This window comes from Ornithodoros turicata, chromosome 1 (genome assembly GCF_037126465.1).
Source record: "Ornithodoros turicata isolate Travis chromosome 1, ASM3712646v1, whole genome shotgun sequence".
In the NCBI taxonomy this organism is placed as follows: Eukaryota; Metazoa; Arthropoda; class Arachnida; order Ixodida; family Argasidae; genus Ornithodoros; species Ornithodoros turicata.
In genome coordinates this window covers 36789407-36807390 of record NC_088201.1, presented here as the reverse complement: position 1 = coordinate 36807390, position 17984 = coordinate 36789407, and positions in this window count along the sequence as shown.

Genomic DNA, 17984 nt, shown 5'->3' with positions numbered 1-17984 from the left:
TTCACGTTCTACGAACTGTTCAGCCTGCATCTTGGGCGTACCCAGAATATATTTGACTTCTCTGTCTACCTGGCTGTGGCCGTGAGCATGCGGCATGGCACTGACCACAAGTGGGGGAGTCCTCCTTGATTCACATGAGAAAATTACACGAATAATTGACAAAACGTGACACTGCGGGAGCTCGTGCCAGCCTGGTATAATGGTTAGCGCACTCGACTGTCTTTCTCGACGATTGCCCTATTTCCCTGTTTATAGGCTATGGAGGCTTGGCAATTTTGTCTATTTTTGTGATAGCATCAGCTTGGTTACTTTCTGCAGTGGCACCGCGGGCCTTCTCCGACTTCGTAGAACGATCACTCAGTGGCAGAGTTGTGAAGGAATCAATTACTTTTAGAGTAATTAATTACTCTATCCAAATAATTTTAGAAAGTAGATAACTATAGGTATACTCGTACATTTAGCGTGTAACCTGTGCTCACGGGAAAGTTACTTCCCGCCGTGTTTTACGCGAATTTTAAATTTCTGTCTGCAATATATCTCTTCCGAAAGTTCGTAGCTATTCTACTGCGTTAAAGTTCTCCATTTTTCTTGTCGCTGCTGGTTTTGCACATATTTTGGCATTAATTTAAAACACAATACTCAAAACGAGGTGTAAACTGTGGACACTCATCTCACCTATAGTAAACGATGTAAACTTTCCACTCCTGTTTCCATACATTTCATTTCTGATTGTCTGTATGTAACACCATAAGGCTGAGTAACATGACGAGCGCCATAAAATTACTAATTTAACGACAGCGTTAGATGTGCTTTCTGTCCTGCGTTCCGTCCATGCATTCTGCTCTCCACATTGTTCACAGAAACATTTATATCGATTATGAACTGCTGGTCTGAAAAAGTGTATATTTTTCATTATTTTGTGGGAGAGTTTGCATCGTATGTGGCCACTTTAAATGCACTCAGCTTGAAGTAACTCAACAGTATCTTAATTACCTTTGACTAGTAACTGTAACCATAACTTAAAGGGGCACTAAAATGCAAGAACTAGTTCACTTCAAATTACGTTACACACTATGTTAATTTCGTACTCGTTATCAGAATTCAAAACTTTGATTCGGTTACGAAGCTACAATCAAAATTATACCGGACTCCTTTGCGCTTCGGCGCTAAGCAGTGAACGACGCTTCAGCCCCTGCGTCGGTGTTTTTAGTCCAAGATGCGCGTGCACGCGCGTGCCACGCCATGCATGGAGCAGCCCCAGTGAAAAACATAGTGCGCGTTCTGAAGCGGACCGGCATTGCTGTCCGAAGGAGGTGGAGATAAATGTTGTCAGTGGAACATTCGCGAAAACTGTTGTGGGCTACAATTCAGTGAATCGCTATTGAAAAATGCAGCAGTGCGCATATACGGAACACTACAATCGGACCCGTTCCAATCCACACACTCACGATGGGTATGCGCTCGCTTGTCCTGTTGTCTCATTGGATGCCGCCAAGCTTTGCCTCCTGGGGATCCCATTCGTGGCCGCCACAGACGGCTCTGTTTTCATTGCGTTTTTCTTCTAAACGTTAGCGTTGTGTGAACTAATTTTGTTTAAACTGTACTAATTGAAACACGGACCTTCATTTGAGAGCAAGTGGTTTTTGCATTTTAGTGCCCCTTTAATTATATCTTTCGAGGAACTTACACAGCTCTGCTCCCTAGCAATCTGTTGTGCCTTTTGACAGACAGCTCTGTAGAGTATAGACCGTAAGCGCGCTACGAAAACGATACGATAAAGGAAGCTGTCAAATGAAACACCAGCAATGTGATGTCAGGCACTTCAAAGGAACCAGGCGACTGGATTAGCATGTTTCCAGAGCCGTTACCGTGAACACCTTCCGATCCACTAAAGACTCGCTAATATATAAGTTGCTGCGAATTCTTATTGTGTGTGTATTATATGAGCATCTGAACTATGCACGACTGCACGTGAACGGTACAACTGTTGTTTACTTTGCGGTGTACTGTATCGAACATGATAACTTACAGCAGTTTCTCAAATGCCAAGATGATTCGTAACAGCGCAACATTTTTTTTTGGCACTTCCTCTTATTCAGGAAGCGAGACTCACTGACATTTACAGGCACATTGGGACAAGAGGAAGTTGCCACGTCCCGTTGTGGCGTTGTGTGTCTTGAACTTGTATTCCACCATTTGTGTTCGAGTGAGCAATTACTCAGTGAAGGCATACATTTTGTCCCATCTTCCTTCCTTTCTGCCACGAGACATTCAAAACGTCTCGGATACTGACATGCTGCTCGCGGACTGCTCAACGTGTATGCTTCCCGACACCACCCACCATGTCATCACTCAGTGCAAGAAGTTCTCCAAAGAACGTGAACAATTAGACAAGGAACTAAGAAAGCTTAGTCACACGCCTCTCACCTTTGCCAAGATAATGGGCAATTGGAATACAAGCTCAGATCGAAAAATTGCACTCAGTGTGCTGTGTGACTTCCTGAAAGAAACGCAAATCGTGCAGAGATATTAGGACAGGTCCACTGAAGAAGAAACTCCGCATGTTGACAATCAGCAGATAGATCCAAAGTGCAAAGGATGATCCTCCTGCGATCTATAAATGTAATAATCAACAAGCTACCTAATCCAGCTAACCCCCTCCCCCCAGCCGACATACAAGCGAAGAAGAGGAACATACTCCTCAACTAAAAGAAATGGAGCAGCAGACCCCAAACTCGGGCGTCACCAAGCTCCAAAACGCAGCTACTTCTACTCTCTACTACTGCTGCTCGCGGAGAGGAAGAGAAAAAAAGTGTTTCTGCACCTCACAATATTTACAAAGCATCGGTGGTTGAAATACGCAGAGAAAGAATGTGAAACCTTTTTGTCGTGAGCTCTTGAAATCTTCGTACACATTCTACGATTTTCATTCCGATACAATAGGTTTGATCTCTCCATTTTGGCGTACGTGGGGCGATCAAAAAGTTTTGCAATTAAGATATAAACAAAGGCGTCTCAGCTTATCTGTTAATGTGATTCGTTACCTTATCTCTTTGAAAGAGCGTGCTCCCAATATCAACCCAACCGTCCTCGGTAGCTCAGTTGGTAACGTGTTGGCTTGCTGAGCTCAAGATCGCGGGTTCGATCCCGTCCGAGGGACGGTAGCAATGTGGGGGAGGTAAACATTGCTTCCAGCACCGTGTGTCGGAGATTTCCGGTGCACGTCACAAGAAACGTCACAGACGTTGAAATTATCCGCAGTCCTACCCTGCGGCACGTGCAACATGTCGCCATACTATAGGCACACAAACCTTACGTGTAACATCACGGTACCATTATTATTATATCAACCCATGCGGTACATTGTGTCCAGTTGTGGCCTTGTGAACATATCGACACTCAACGAGTTTAAAATTCAATTCCGAAGTGTAATCAAGCTTTTGTGCAGAGGGAATTCACGGGCGAATGGTGAGCGCGTATATTGGTGACAATTGCCCTTCCTTTTCAACGGTCACCCGTTGGTTCAACGAGTTCAAGCGTGGGCGTGAGACCATGAAAGATGACCCAAGGTCAGGGAGACCCTCCATCACGACCGACCCATACCATGCTGCCCATGCTGAGACCCTGAGAATGACCAATCGACGGATCAAAGTCTCTGAGGTTGTCATGAACTGAACGTTTCCTATATGGCAATGCGTTCACTATCACTCATGAGGGTTAAGGCGCACCGCTCGTTGGTGGTAGCCAAGGTCGTGCTGAAGCGAGGTGGTGGGTTCAAATCCTACCATTGGCTGCGCTGTCTGAGGTTTTCCCTGGGTTTTCCGAAGGCTTTCCTGACGAATGTCGGCACAGTTCCCCTTGAAGTCGGCCCAGGACGCATACTAACCCCCCTGTCCCCCACTCCTTCCTGCTGTCCTCTCTCCATCTTTCCACATCTGTACGCCGCTCATAGGCACAGTTGCTTCGCGGCGCTAACACGGAATTAAAAAAATCACTCACGAGGTTTTGGGAATGTCCAAGATCTCTGCCAGATGGGTGCCTCGAAACCTCTCCGTTCATGATCGTCACCACCGCTTCAGTTCATCTCGGGAGCTTTTGCACCTCTACGAGAGCAATCCCGAAGACTCTGTGGCCCGACTAGTGAATGGAGATGAAACGTGGCTTTACCAGTGGAAGCATAGGAGGGCAGGTTGGTGCAAATCCGTCTCTAAGCGACCAAAGAAACGAAGACAGCGACTTGTTTTGTCCCCTATTTTCGTTTCTTCGGTCGCTTAGGGATGGATTTACCAGTGGGACCCGGAAACCAAGCAACAATCCATGCAGTGAAGACACAAGGGATCTCCGCCTCCGAAAAAAATTCAAAACCCAGCGGTCAGTCAGGAAAGTGATGGCCACAGTCTTCTGGGATGCAAAGGGTGTCCTGCTGATCGATTACCTCTGCAACAGAGGCACGACAACAGGGGAGTACTATGCCGACATTCTCCGGAATCTGAGGCAAGCCAATAGTGAAGAAGCGCCGAGGGATGGTGACAAGAGGTGTTCTCCTGATGCACGACAGCGCCCCAGTCCACAAGTCTCGTGTTGCTCAGGCCGCCCTTCGGGAGTGTGGGTTCGAGCAGCTCGACCACCCGCCCTACAGTCCAGACCTAGCCCCCAGCGACTATTTTTTATTTCCTAAATTGAAAAGGCACATCAAGGAAACGAGATTGGACGACTTGGACTCCCTGATAGCTGGCACAGAACAGTGGCTTGACGGCCAAGAGGAAACGTTTTTTACCGGCATATGAAGTCTGCGGGACAGATGGGAGCAAGTGTATTCAGTTAAGGTATGATTATGTTGAAAAATAAATAGTATTCACATTTTTATCAACTTTCTTTGTACCCGAGTTGCAAAACTTTTTGATCGCCCCTAGTATCTTCCTTCGTTCAGTCCAAACAAGAGCAAGGCAAAGTAGAACCTAACCCAAGAACGTTTCAAGGCCTCAAGATATCGGCAAGTTGCGTAAGCGACGTTGCGTTGTCAGGCGCAATACGTACACCGGAAGACGTAATTAATAGCGAATTCAGCTGGTCGTTTTTGTGCAGAAAAAGTTGCACTGGCTCGAGTGTGCAAGTCACACGGCCGCTTCAATCCAACGTGCGTCGCATTTCATTGGTCCTTCCGTTCGCGCTTCGTTCGTTTCTAGGATGAGCCTACACCGGTACACTACACTACGCTTCACGAACTGTTCGTGAAGCGTAGTGTAGTGTACCGGTGTACGGCTATGAGAATTACGTTGAATTCAGACGTAAAAAAAAACGACATCTTTTTACAGCGAGGAGAGCGTGTTGGTTATACTGAAACATGATAAGACGGAAGGCAGAAGAAAAAAGAAAAACACGGAACAACCTACAGTTTCCACGAACTTTCTGAGTTTGCCCGCTATAGCCATCAACTTTTTTCAACAACATCTTTCTGCATTGATGCACACGTATACTTGTTTATCGAGCATACCACATCAAGCATGGGATAACGGCATGGTTGATAAACAAACACGTACTTTGCATGCTGTCATTGCAGCTTTGGCTTATACACATATAACGGTACATGTAATTATTTGTGAACTGATGTGTGCGTGTTGAAGAAGGCTGAGTCTCTGCCACAGCAGCGTCGACATGCCTAGTATAGAAGCAGTGTTTGAATTATCAAATACCGCGTGTGATATGTTCTATATTCTAGTTATCCGCGGCCCATTTAGTCATACACGATAACCGTATCGCATCGTAAACGCATCGTTATTAGCGCTTTTCTGCTTTTTTTGCGCTACAGTACAGCTAGACTTCACTTTTTTGCCGTCTATATTGAGCGTTGATAACGGAACAGAATTATTGCTACGAGAATGAAGGCAAAAAAGTATACGCTGCTCATTTCCTATAGCAATAAGCACACAAAGCAGAAAAAAATGTCTTTGGGATGGAAAATTGTTGTGTACGATGTGTTCCCCAGGAGCATTCAGCTGAAGATGATTAAGACGACCATGTAAGGGAACAGGTCAGGATCATAAAAAGTGGTGCGCATCAACAACGCCGGTGATGTTCCCGCGCTTTCGAGACAAGAACGCTCACTACGACATCCCCTGATCCCTACAGCTGCTGGCTGTGGAGGTACGTGACGCGTATTAAAATGTCAGCTTTTCAGTCGAGGGACGCTATTCGTCCACAAAGGAGCGCACCCCCATCACCGACTCAGCTAGACTGAATTTTCAATGAAACATCTAGAATTATACATCTTCTGAACTCTTTAATCGCACAATAATCCCGGTAGGGTAAAAAAGATTGGAAGCAAAAAGTGGGATGAGCGAGACATCTGCGATACACAGAACGCTGTTCAAGGAGGAACTGGAACAAAAGGTGGTCCTTCCAGAGCCCTTTCAAAAAGCAGCCACGCAGCCTCGTGGACATGGCGTCCAAAAAAGAGCAGGTGCGAATGCGCCCCTGCCATAACACCCCCTTCTCAACAGGGAGAGGACCGTCAATGGGACCACACTGCAGCATTATTTCATATCTGGCGACGCTTTTATTTACCCAATACACACACAAGAGGCATGGCGGCGTCTTGCACTGTTCAAGCCGGCGGCCATTCATCAGGGTCGAGCTGGCCGTCTGGGGGAAAGCACAATGGCCGCTTGGGCACGCGTCGAGCGCACCTGGCCAGTTCCAGACCACGATGGCTACTGGGGACTCCCCTGTATAACCCATTATTGAAAATATGGGATGCTAAAGAAGACAACCTTCCTGCTGCAAGTATTAGACAAGCCAAGAAAAGGGAGCTCTCTGCATTCCTCTTCCTCTGGATGCGTGTGTTTTGAGGGGATTACTGGAGTAGCAGGACCCAGCTTCTCGGGTCCGACTTCTCCTTTTTTCTTCTTTATTCTTTCCAATTCCAATATTTTCTTACCTCTGGTACATCTCCCGCGATACAAACACAATCTGATAGCGAGTAGTCGAGGCAAAATCAAGCAAAAGAGCGATCGACTCCGTGTGTCTGCCAGATCCTGGACACTGATGCAGTCTAGCGAGATTCAGTACAGAAATTAACGTTTCGTCCCTGGTCGCGATTATTAGTAGGGTTAAAGGAGTAACTTAAACGTGCGAAATAGATAGTTCAACTATGTATAACGCGTACAACATCGATCTCTTATTGCTGGTACGAGATCGCGATCCTCTTCGGTATTTCCATTTTCGTTATTCGCTCGCATGTTTCACAATAAACTTTACGCATTTATGCATACATAAGTGCATGGAAACCGGAGCCTATGATGAAGGATCCCGAAACATTCCCGTACAGCTGTGGCCCAATCTGCTGTTAAATTTGACACGGTTATGGTAACAACGGTGCATGAGCATCTTTACACAATAACCCTCCTGTACAGGTGCATTCGTGCGTCACGTAGTAAAATGCGCTGAAGCCACACCATATGTTGACGGTCGGCTACCACATCGATGGAATGTTGCGCGCTAGCCTTTATTCCCTATTCATGTATCGGCATTTGGCCACTCCTCTATTTCCCGAAGTCACGCTTGTAAAAATGCTATGGCTCCATATAGAAAGGCCGAGCGGATGTCTTACTTCGGAGATTCGGATCCCCATCGCTATAAACTCCATGTTGGGCTTGGTCCCCGCTAAAGTTATGCGCTCGGCCTGCTCCTTCGACTAACAATACCGGCAAAAGGCCGTAATCTCGCCAGAGTTTAGTATGCAGATGAAACGATAGGGGTCCCGGCTGCCGTTTTCACATTATGGCTGCGAAAATGGCGCAACGTATATGTACATTGTTGCGAGACATCCTTGCGCGCCGTAGAGAAATTTTATAGTCTTCCGAGGGCTGCTTTCACACACAAGATTTATATGATGGCAGAGATCAAGGTATCTTCTATCATATCGGGACCTGCAATCGCATTGAGGAAATTGAGTCACTCAAAATGTTGGCAAAAGTAAGCGACGGAGGAATGTGGAAATCTATGACCCATCTTGCAACCGCCCTGACGCTTCTAAACCTAAATACGAAACAACACACTCTCAGAAAAAAGGGTGGAGCAGTTACACCTTTTAGGAGGTAATAGTTGTTGCATATGTTGTGCCTAAAAGGTTGCAAAGTTCTACCTGCTACCTCACTCTCTGCCACGAATATAGGGTTACCGCTTCTGATTCGGTGAGCGATGGGGGCGTACGCCTTTTTGTAGCAATTTGGGTATATGATAATAGCTTTTGTCACCCTGTTACACTCTTTATCAGACGCTATGTTGACCTAGGTGGTAACTATAGAAGTTACCACCTTTTCACACCTTTTTTTTTTCTTAGAGTGCATACCGCGCAGAGAGAATTGTCCCGCAAATGCTGTAATGTCCCGCCCGTATAATACGAGGGTGGTTAGATGGCAGCACATATGGGTGTGACACTGCTTAAAAAGGCTTTTAGTCCACGAGCGTGGAAGTTCAATTGGGCACAGCACCAGAATTCTGAAAGTTATGCCACGCGCTAGCATAAAATATGGCCAGTTGTTAATCCCGATCACTGGAGAGGTTCCTCATTCGCAGACATAGTAATTCCTTCTCCGGGGCGAACAGCCTAGGATGAACCCAATGGGCAGTGGAATGGACGCCCTTCCGTTACGACCCGCTGGTTTCTCTCCCCGTAGCATAACGGCATCTATACGAGGCTCGATCCACAGGGCGGGATGACATCATATAGACTCCCTACCAGCCTCCTCTGATTTGTACCGTTCTCTCGAAATTACATGGCAGGTGGTACAGGGATGCGGCTCGTGGTTGCGGAAGCAGCTGGCCTAATCTGCCGTAACCCAAACCGCCTATCGTGACGCATCATGGGAACTCCAATAGCGTCGCACGCGAAGGGGCCGCTCGTGCGCCGCTTTTTCGCAGGTGACAGCTCCAGAACGCGCCGATAGATCACACATAGCTCTCGCAGATCACACGCGCGTGTAGAGAAAATTACCACTGGGGTCTTGCCCCCAATACCAGCACGCGTGGGTGCCTGCGTGCATTCCCAGAGATGGGCCAAGTGCGGTTGTTGTTCTTGTTGCACTGAGCACAAACAGAGATATTGCATAAACGCAATATGCAATGCCGCTTTCACAAACACTCTTAAAACAGAGGAGGTAATATCGAAATTGGCTCGCCGTTGTTGGCCACACGCTCAACGCCAATCATTGCACCGAATGTTACCGCTATCACTCCTGGTTCGCGGAAAGAGTGGGACATATGCCTTTTTGTAACAAGTAGCACAAATGCATAAGTGCCACAAAAAAGCGCGTGCCTCCCATTTTCAATAAGCCAGGAGAGTGAACAATATCATCTGGAATGATGGTTGGCCAGGATAGCGTGTTATGCGGTGAAGCTCTGTGCACCGTCAGTGTGCTGTAAGGTATACTGTCACTATGATTTGCAGTTGTGAGATTTCATTACTGATGTCCTGAAGGCTATGTGCGTCTTATATAGAGGATTTCGTGATGCCTGAAAACGGTGTGAACAGAGACGATGGACATGAACGAAATATTAACCCGACATAAACAGATTGCTCCTATGCAGATAACTTTTTTTCACACTTGTTTGCATCAGGTGAGTCGCGACGTAAATGGAAAACCAACCAGACGAGCAATATCATTCGCATTCCTTAAATATCGAAACGCATCTTCCGTTTCGCGTGTGATGCAACTGCGAACACGCGACTTCGTCTCACGACCTCAGCATGGCACGCGTGAAGGCAAATAGCATCAATTTTAAATGGTGCAGCTGTCAGGTAATAGGGGGCCGTCGTGGCTGCGTGCGATACCATTTGTGAACCCACCACTAGGCAGGGAGCCATCGCGGACCAGGTGGTCAGGAGCCCGACCAGGACCCCCTTCCGACCACACGACAGACCGTTTGCGGGATGGGCCGCCATTGTCTACCACTCCAGAGAAGCATGGCGGGCGGGCGGGGGAACAGCAATAGTAAACTTGTCTGTTCTGTCGCAATGGAGGGCAATACACAAGGTGATCCACATATAAGGAGCACCAAGTACGGAAAGACTTACAATTACGTACAAGACTCCGTGACTTTTTGTTGCACTATGCTGAGTCTACTCACGCAAGCGTTGGAAAACCTCTCGTGGGATAATTATTCTAAAACGCAGTATTTAAGTTAGACGTCCCGGGTACAGGAAAACACCCAAAGAATGCCCGCTCGCAGTGAGCGGGCTTCCATCTAAATTTTTTCTCTTATCATCCTCTTCCTCCTCCAAAGAATGGTAGCCCATAGACTTTACAATGTGTTCAGCATGTCAAGTTTAAACTGGAATGATATGTCGTCCTTTTCGCCGGAACACACTTAAAAACAACCATAATGCCCCAGTAGAACGACTGTATTTGTCGTCTAGTAGATCGTTTATCTGCCATTGGGGGCCTGCAGAGACAATTTTCGGATAGGAGGGGTGTTTTGTTTGGTGGTTTCTTCGAGGGATCAGTGACTTCGATGTTTCACAATGTTTCTAGTTCGGTTCTAGTGAAAAATTTCGAGTCTTGGTACAGTAATTGCTAGTGAGATTAACACAACAGCGCAAGTGTTTATTCTCGCGTCACGGTGTCTTTTCACCACTTCGTGATACCGGGAGACAGTAACCGGAACAGTTATTAGAGAGTTATGAGTAAAAGATAGCGTGGTGGTTTTGCGCAGCCCTCTTTAAGTTTTGCGCGTGAGCAGAACCACCAACGCTATCCCATACGTACGCAAAAGCGATAGCGTACGATGCATTAAAACTCTCTATAACACACTAGAGAGTTTTAGTGTACCGTACGCTATCGCCTTTGCGTACGTAAGGGATAGCGTTGGTGGTTCTGCGCACGCGCAAACCATAAAGAGAGCTCCGCGCAGTGCGCAGAACCACCACGCTGCCCCTAACGCACGCTAGGGCGATGGCGTACGATGCACTAAAACTCACTACTGTCACGCTGTCACCCTGTGTCGCTACCGTCGGGCCCAGCAGGTTACATCCTATTCGGCACCGCCATCGTCGGTCACGGGTCAACGTCATCCGGCTCGTGCACAAAAGCCAAGAAAACTCAGGAGCACGAGAGCTTGCCCTCTTTTCTGTTTTGGACCCTCTTCCTGTCTGCTGGAGCTCGGCCTTTCATTAAAATCCAGTTCTGGACTTCACTGACTCGTCAATTTGGGGGGAAGAATGCATCAACACGTATTAGCACACCTAATTACACACATAATTAGCGAGCGTTAGTAGACCGTTGATAACGTCAACGGGAAGCTACCATGCCTATCGGAACCAATGACAGCGTTCCTGACTCAGAATCTTATCACTTAATTGGCTGCTGTAGACACGGTCTGTCCTTGTTTGACCGCGCCTCTCGGTGCCCTTCGACATGAGACAAGGTATTCCGGAAGCCACGTTATCACGGTCTACTATCACTCACTATTAGCGAGTTTTAGTAGATCGCAAGGTGTTCACGATAACGGTTCCGAAAACATGATAAACAAATCGCCCTGTTTCTTCGAAGCGGGTGACATCACCATTGCTAAGCTTGGATTTGATAACTTCTCCTATCGTATCGTTTTCGTAGAATTCTTCCGATGTGCTAAAACTCTCTATTCCCATGTGTTTCCTAAGAAATTATTTGGAGTGAAGATTTCACCATTTCCATAAATGTTGCGAAAAAGTGAAGGCTTCCGTATTCATAGGCTCAGCCGGGACTTTAGGGTAATAAAATAAATAAAGGATATTTAGAAGAATGTACTTCTCGCAATCTAAACGGTACTCTGTCTGTAGGTTATTCTTACATTACAAAAACTATTACCACCCGTAATTACCTCGGATTGCATCTTAAGCTCCAGTCTCTTCTGGACTTGCCATATTAACGCAGATACCATCAGATCAATGTAACAAATTTTCTTAATATACAGGGTGTTAAAATACTTTGAGACATAAATCGCCAAATTTTTTTGCTACGTAAATGAGCCGAAACTGAAACCGCGCACTTCTCGTGCGCAAAAAGAGGGAAAGAGCGTTCGCGTCGGAGGACCACGTGTTTTGTAGCCATGGAGCTGTTTTTGACGCTGATCTGTTGGCCAGGTAGACCACTTTCCGTGCTCAGATAAGCGGAAGCGATGTCGTTTCTGCGCTCGAGAAGTGCGTAGTTCTGGTTTCGCCTCATTTGCATACCAAAGTTTGGCGATTTATATATCAAACTACTTGCTCGTTTCAGGATTTTTAAGAAAGAGGGTGGATTCAAATAATGATTGCCTCCAATTCTGCTATCTCGCATTTCCGCGAACATTTACTTAGTAAGCTAATGAATGAATTTTAGGTAATTAGTCGCCCACTAGTTACATGCTCCTTCCCACAGGATGTCTGCCTGGCCGCATAACCCACCTGTGAAAACTGCATTCAGGTAGCTCTCATAGTTTTATTATATAAATTCTGTAAAGGATATAAAAAAACGTCCGGTACTAACGCAGTTATTAACGAAGCAAAGCGCTCTCTTGAATACCTTCGGAGAAATTTGAAAACTGCTCCAACTGTGCCAAACATTAAGCATGTATTACCTTGATACAGCCGAAGTTAGAATATGCTGCGTTCTAGAACCCACATTATTCCAACGTCACTTTCTTCTCGGAGCCCTACAAAATCGAGCGACTCGCTTTATTAGTGGTAATTACACATACCTATCAAGCATTTCATCTTTTAAGTGTGCTGTAGGCATACCGGATCTTTATCTGCGTAGGAAGTACCTTGGGCCTCGTTTGTTTTTCCAAGTTCTACCATTATCCCCACATTTGCCCCAACTGTTTGCTTCCTGCCTTTTATGTTTCTCCCAGACTTAACCATTCCTCCAAAATCAGCCGTCTTCCTTGTAGATCCCAGCGGTATTTACATTCATTCTTTCGATGGTTTATGATTCACTGGAATGCTCTTCCTCGGACGTTGGTCACCATTACTTACTATCGAGTATTCAAAAACGCTCTTTCAAACTGCCTTTGTGTGTAAAGTGTCGTAGATTATGTGCTTTTATGTATCCTTCCCTTGTGTAATCCCCCATGGGACCCTTGAGGTACTGCCATACATAAAAACATAGTGCCGCGAGGTTTACAGACGATGTGCTGGTAATAAAGACTGAGCGTCGCTGACTTCAAGGGGAGCGTCGACACGGAAGTGACGAATGCTTTTCGTGGCTGACAAGAACAGTGGAAAAGAGGCACCGTTACTCAAAAGAAAAATAAATGAGATGACAATTTTAAAAAGCAGTGGCCAGGGATGATGAACTCATTTTATGTCGACTCGTCGAACAAGTCAACGGTACAACTAGAAGGAGAAAGCTACACATCTGCTCAGAACCCGCAGCATAGATTTGCATGTGAACACACATTAATGGTATCCAAATGGAATATTCCTGAGTTAACGAGAGTTGTGGAATGAAGATTGGTGGGAACTGATATAAACATGCCCGCCAGCGGACAGTCGTTTTCTCGTTTCTCTTTTCCTTTCTGTTTTTATGTAGTCAACAAAAGTAAAAGCTTTCGCATGGTGACAGTGTTGATTGTTAGCTGGTTCCCCCTGGAGACGCTTACTCGAAGAAAGACTAAGCAAAAGAAAGACTGAAAAATTGCGTAAGTGGTGAGCCTATCTTCGCCCTATTTCTGTCTGCTTTCATGTGTGCGTACCAAGTGCACTAACCTCCGCCTTACACTGCCTTTTTGGAACCGTGTTGGATCACCAAGACGCCCCCGGTCAATGCTGAACTCATGATACCCGACGTTGAATACAAAAACGAATCATGACCGTATGAAAAATAAATTGAGCTACAAGTGGTAAGTGCGTTGGGACGAGCATGTTTTATTTTTTTTCGTTGTTGTTGTTGTTCACTTCTATTCAACACTTGACTTGTAACGTTCAGTCATGGACATTGAAGCCAAAGCTTCAGGTCCGGGAGCCACCGACATTTCGAACAGTGCTGACTGTCCTTCTACTGGGCACCGTCCTTATCATGGCAGTGTATGTAAAGAGTCGGGGGATTATGGGTTAACGAACTATAGGACATTGTGGGTCAACTAAGGGTTGACGGAAAAATTCAACTGCTGGCCCTACGGACTAGGCTGAGCCACCTTCGCCCTTGGGGTGCTTTGTTAAGGTGGTGGGTATTTCTATTTACAGCTATACAACTGTAATTCAATTACGTTTTGAAATAGTTACTTCAGGTGTAACTAAGTCCAGCATCTAAATTAGATGCGATTTCCGGACCTGCCTTATCATGTGACTGTGGCTGCACTTCTATGTCACTTGATCTCTTCGTTGAATGTCAACACGGTCAACGATGTGTCAAACTTAATGAACCCAGAGTTTTGTCCGCTTAATCCCACAGGGATGAGCGATATCCTACAGCGTCCTTCACCTTGGCCTTGCTAAACTGACGTCAGAGGCAAGTGTTGGCTCCAGCAGTAGCAAAGAGGGCACGCGACTGCTGCAGGAATGGCGGGCGGCGTAGAGATCACTTGGCCACGGCAAGTCGGAGCGTGGGGAGGTGCAGGTCGTGCGGCACAGAAATTGGAGGCAGCTGCGAACTGGTGGGCAGGTGCCCATTCGTCGCGGCGCGAGCTCGTCGCGTTATCGGCCGCATGCCTCCGATTAGCCTGCGTGACCCGTGCTGCCCACTGCTGCCGATGAGCCCTTTACATAACTCCTTGGCCTTGGCCGGCGCGTGCGGGAACCGTCGTTTGATGAGCCACACAATCACTACAGGTACACTGGAAGTCCAACACATACAAACAGGAACAGTGGTAAATTGCGGGTATGAGTCAGCTAGAACCCCCATGAAAGATGTAGGTTGCAAGAGTGGTGCACATTCTGCAGTGCGAGCTGGGTATATGTACGGTTCTTCAGTTGCTCGATGATGGTGCGGATAGAATAAATTACGGAATATGTGAGCTGTTGCTACTATCATTCATAAAGTATTCTACCATCACATGCTTTGTTCGTCTAAAGGGAACAAGAAATGAAATTGAACGGCGTTATACACGATACACTTCATGATCAATAAAAAAAGCATTTCCTACCCTTAAGGAGACTGCTTAGGCAGGCAGACCAATACATACAAAAACCGAGTACTACCCACATTATAGCTATAGCTACCAAGTGCAATCAAGTCGGATTGTACTTGTCATGTGATTCAGTCGCAAATCGCAAGGTATGTGACACTTGCAGGTCGACCATGTTCCCGTGGAACTGTAATGGGCTGCAAAATCAAACCGTGTGATTTGCATATAAACTGGGGATCCATATTTCAAGAGGTGCAGAGTGCTACGTGACACAGGCAGAAATGTTCCTCCCTGAGTCCCGATGGGATACCTTATCAGGCAATAGGATCTTTTGGATTGGTTGCGCTCTAGTTGGTGAAGGATCATGAATACATCATGGACTCAGGGCGTGGTATTCGATGCCCGAAAGAACTCCCTGGTGCCGGTTCTGAAACCAGGGAGGACCCCGCGCTAGAACTCGTCCTCCCTCCCGACAAGTTCCACCTGCCACATTTGCAAGCTGACGAAGGGATGCATATTGACTCGTATTTTTAGACTAACCAGCAGGAACGGCTATGGACTGTACTTGAGGTAATGTTTCCGTAATTGTGTAGGCACGAACGAGACAGCTTACAACGGCGGTACTTTTCGGCGTGGAAAGAGTATATGATACTGCCGGTCACTATTTTTTTTGCATGGGCACAACTTAGGTATCAGAGGACCTGCCCTTCTTTGGGTAGTGGCCACCACGGTAGGAGTACCAGGTCACACAGAGTTAGGTACTTGTTTGGGACGGGGCTGGCTCTGGAACTGAGTGCATAATCAAAAGCCAGAAAGCTAGGTTGTACCAGCACCTTTTGGTGAAAGACGGCTTCGCAGCCGATGTCTAAGCTATATCCACCGTGTACATTGATGTCTGTTGGCAGATGATGATTGTGTCGTGGACGGAGAACCGTCTTATATATCGCTAGATTGATGCCGCAACCGTATAAAGTGGTAACAAGCATAAACAGTACATTGTTTTTGTAGTACCCGCACTGCGGGGCCTTAACGTATGAATAATAAATAAACCGCCCGCGCTCCGATCCTGAAGATCTTCCTTGATGGCATCCTAAACAGTGGGAGTACAATTTAGACATCAACAGCCGCTTATTAGCAGCCACTGTAACGATAATTTCAACACTATACAGTCAAACTCCTTTACAACAAAACTCGGGGACAGCAAAAAAAATTTGCAGTAAAGGTATTTTCGTTAAAAAGGATGTCCATTATTGGACCTATAGGGCTCCAGTGGGACCGAAAAAAAAATTTGCTGTTGTGGTGTTTTCGTTAAAAAAGGTGTTCGCTATAAAGGAGTTTGACTGTATAACACAAACCGCTCTTGATAGCGTGTATGAACTCTGAACCGTTTACGTGAATCGGCCGCTATTTATTTTTAATTAATATCATTATTATTATTTATTTATTTATTTATTTATTTATTGCAGTTCAATTTCAGTTCATTTCCAAAATGGAGATCACTATGACGGTTCGTATCAGGTAAGGTGCAGCAAAAAAGAATGTTTCTTGTTTGTGTGTTTGTTTTCGGTTTCGGTTTAGAGCCTTTCTCGCACGTTTCTCCGTGAGCTACATAGGTGGGTCAGAGTCGTAATTACCTCATTACAAGTAACGAATTTTTCGTAACGGTTTAGCGGCCTAGTTACTTCCCCCGAACAATGTAGCCAGCAGCGAATTTTCGTTACAAAAATCTGTAAGTCGTTACCTCAATTTATTATTTCCTTCTAACGCAGAATTCATTCTCACGGAAGCGTGAACTTTGAATTTTGCAGGTGTCGTGTAGATTTTACACTTTAGCTCCCCGTGGAGTTTCACTGTAGAGGAAATGTAATCATTTACCTACTGGTTAGGAGAACTCGTCCTTCAGCAACAAATACATATTTAGTTCCGCGTGCGAGGTAACGACTACCGCTATTTGGTTATTTTTTGTGACTAACGTTTACAAGCCTGCATAGGGCCATGGATGCTTTCTGTTTGCACCTCGCCTTGTCAACCGTGCTTCGTTGATTCATGGTGCTGTCACCATGCATTCCTGGCACACTTCCGAGAGAAGTGACTTTCTTTTCGTTTATTTGTTAAAATCAGAGCTCCAGCTCTCAACAATGTCTCAAAGCTAGTGCTAGTTGGCGCTACTTCAAAGAGGTATACACCGGTTAGAAAGAACATCAACGACCGAAATGCTGGCCACCGAACTTCCGCAGAGTACCCCAAAAAGGCACCTGAAACGTAAGGCTGGCACATGGGGAATGCACATTGATGACTCGCTTCGAACGAAAGGTACAAAGACACAGACTTGTGCCTACTTAAGCTTTGTCCTGAGAATCGTACCTCATAATCGCGTGAATCGAGCCTTATTTTTGATGCACGCCTTTTCTTTCGCACCCTGTTTGACTCCTGTCCAGTATAGTGCTATCACCTCTTATCTGTTAGTTCTTCTTGTAAATATGATAGCGAACAACATCAGTACGCATTATAAATGTGTACGGAGCCGAGCACTATAGTCTATCGAAATCAAAATGGAAGCCAGTTAATTAAGTTACACACAGCACTGCAGCGACTGCAGGGGATACAAGGGTCATAATTCGCTGTCCTTTTCGCACTGCTATATGTTACGTTCACTGTGACTGATATATACGTGCCAGGGGTACAAGAACTCCCCTGTGACCATTTGTCGCTGTTTCAACTTGGATCCATAGTTCAGTTAAGGTCACACACGTCTACGTAGTTTGTTTTGGACTTTCCGCGTAGGCATCACGCTAAATATATCGGCCCTCCCATGCAACAGGAAAATGAGAGATTTATGTGCAGAGGAAAGCGGCAGAGCGTCGTATTATGCGTCAAAGGAACGCTGTAGCTGAAACATTGTC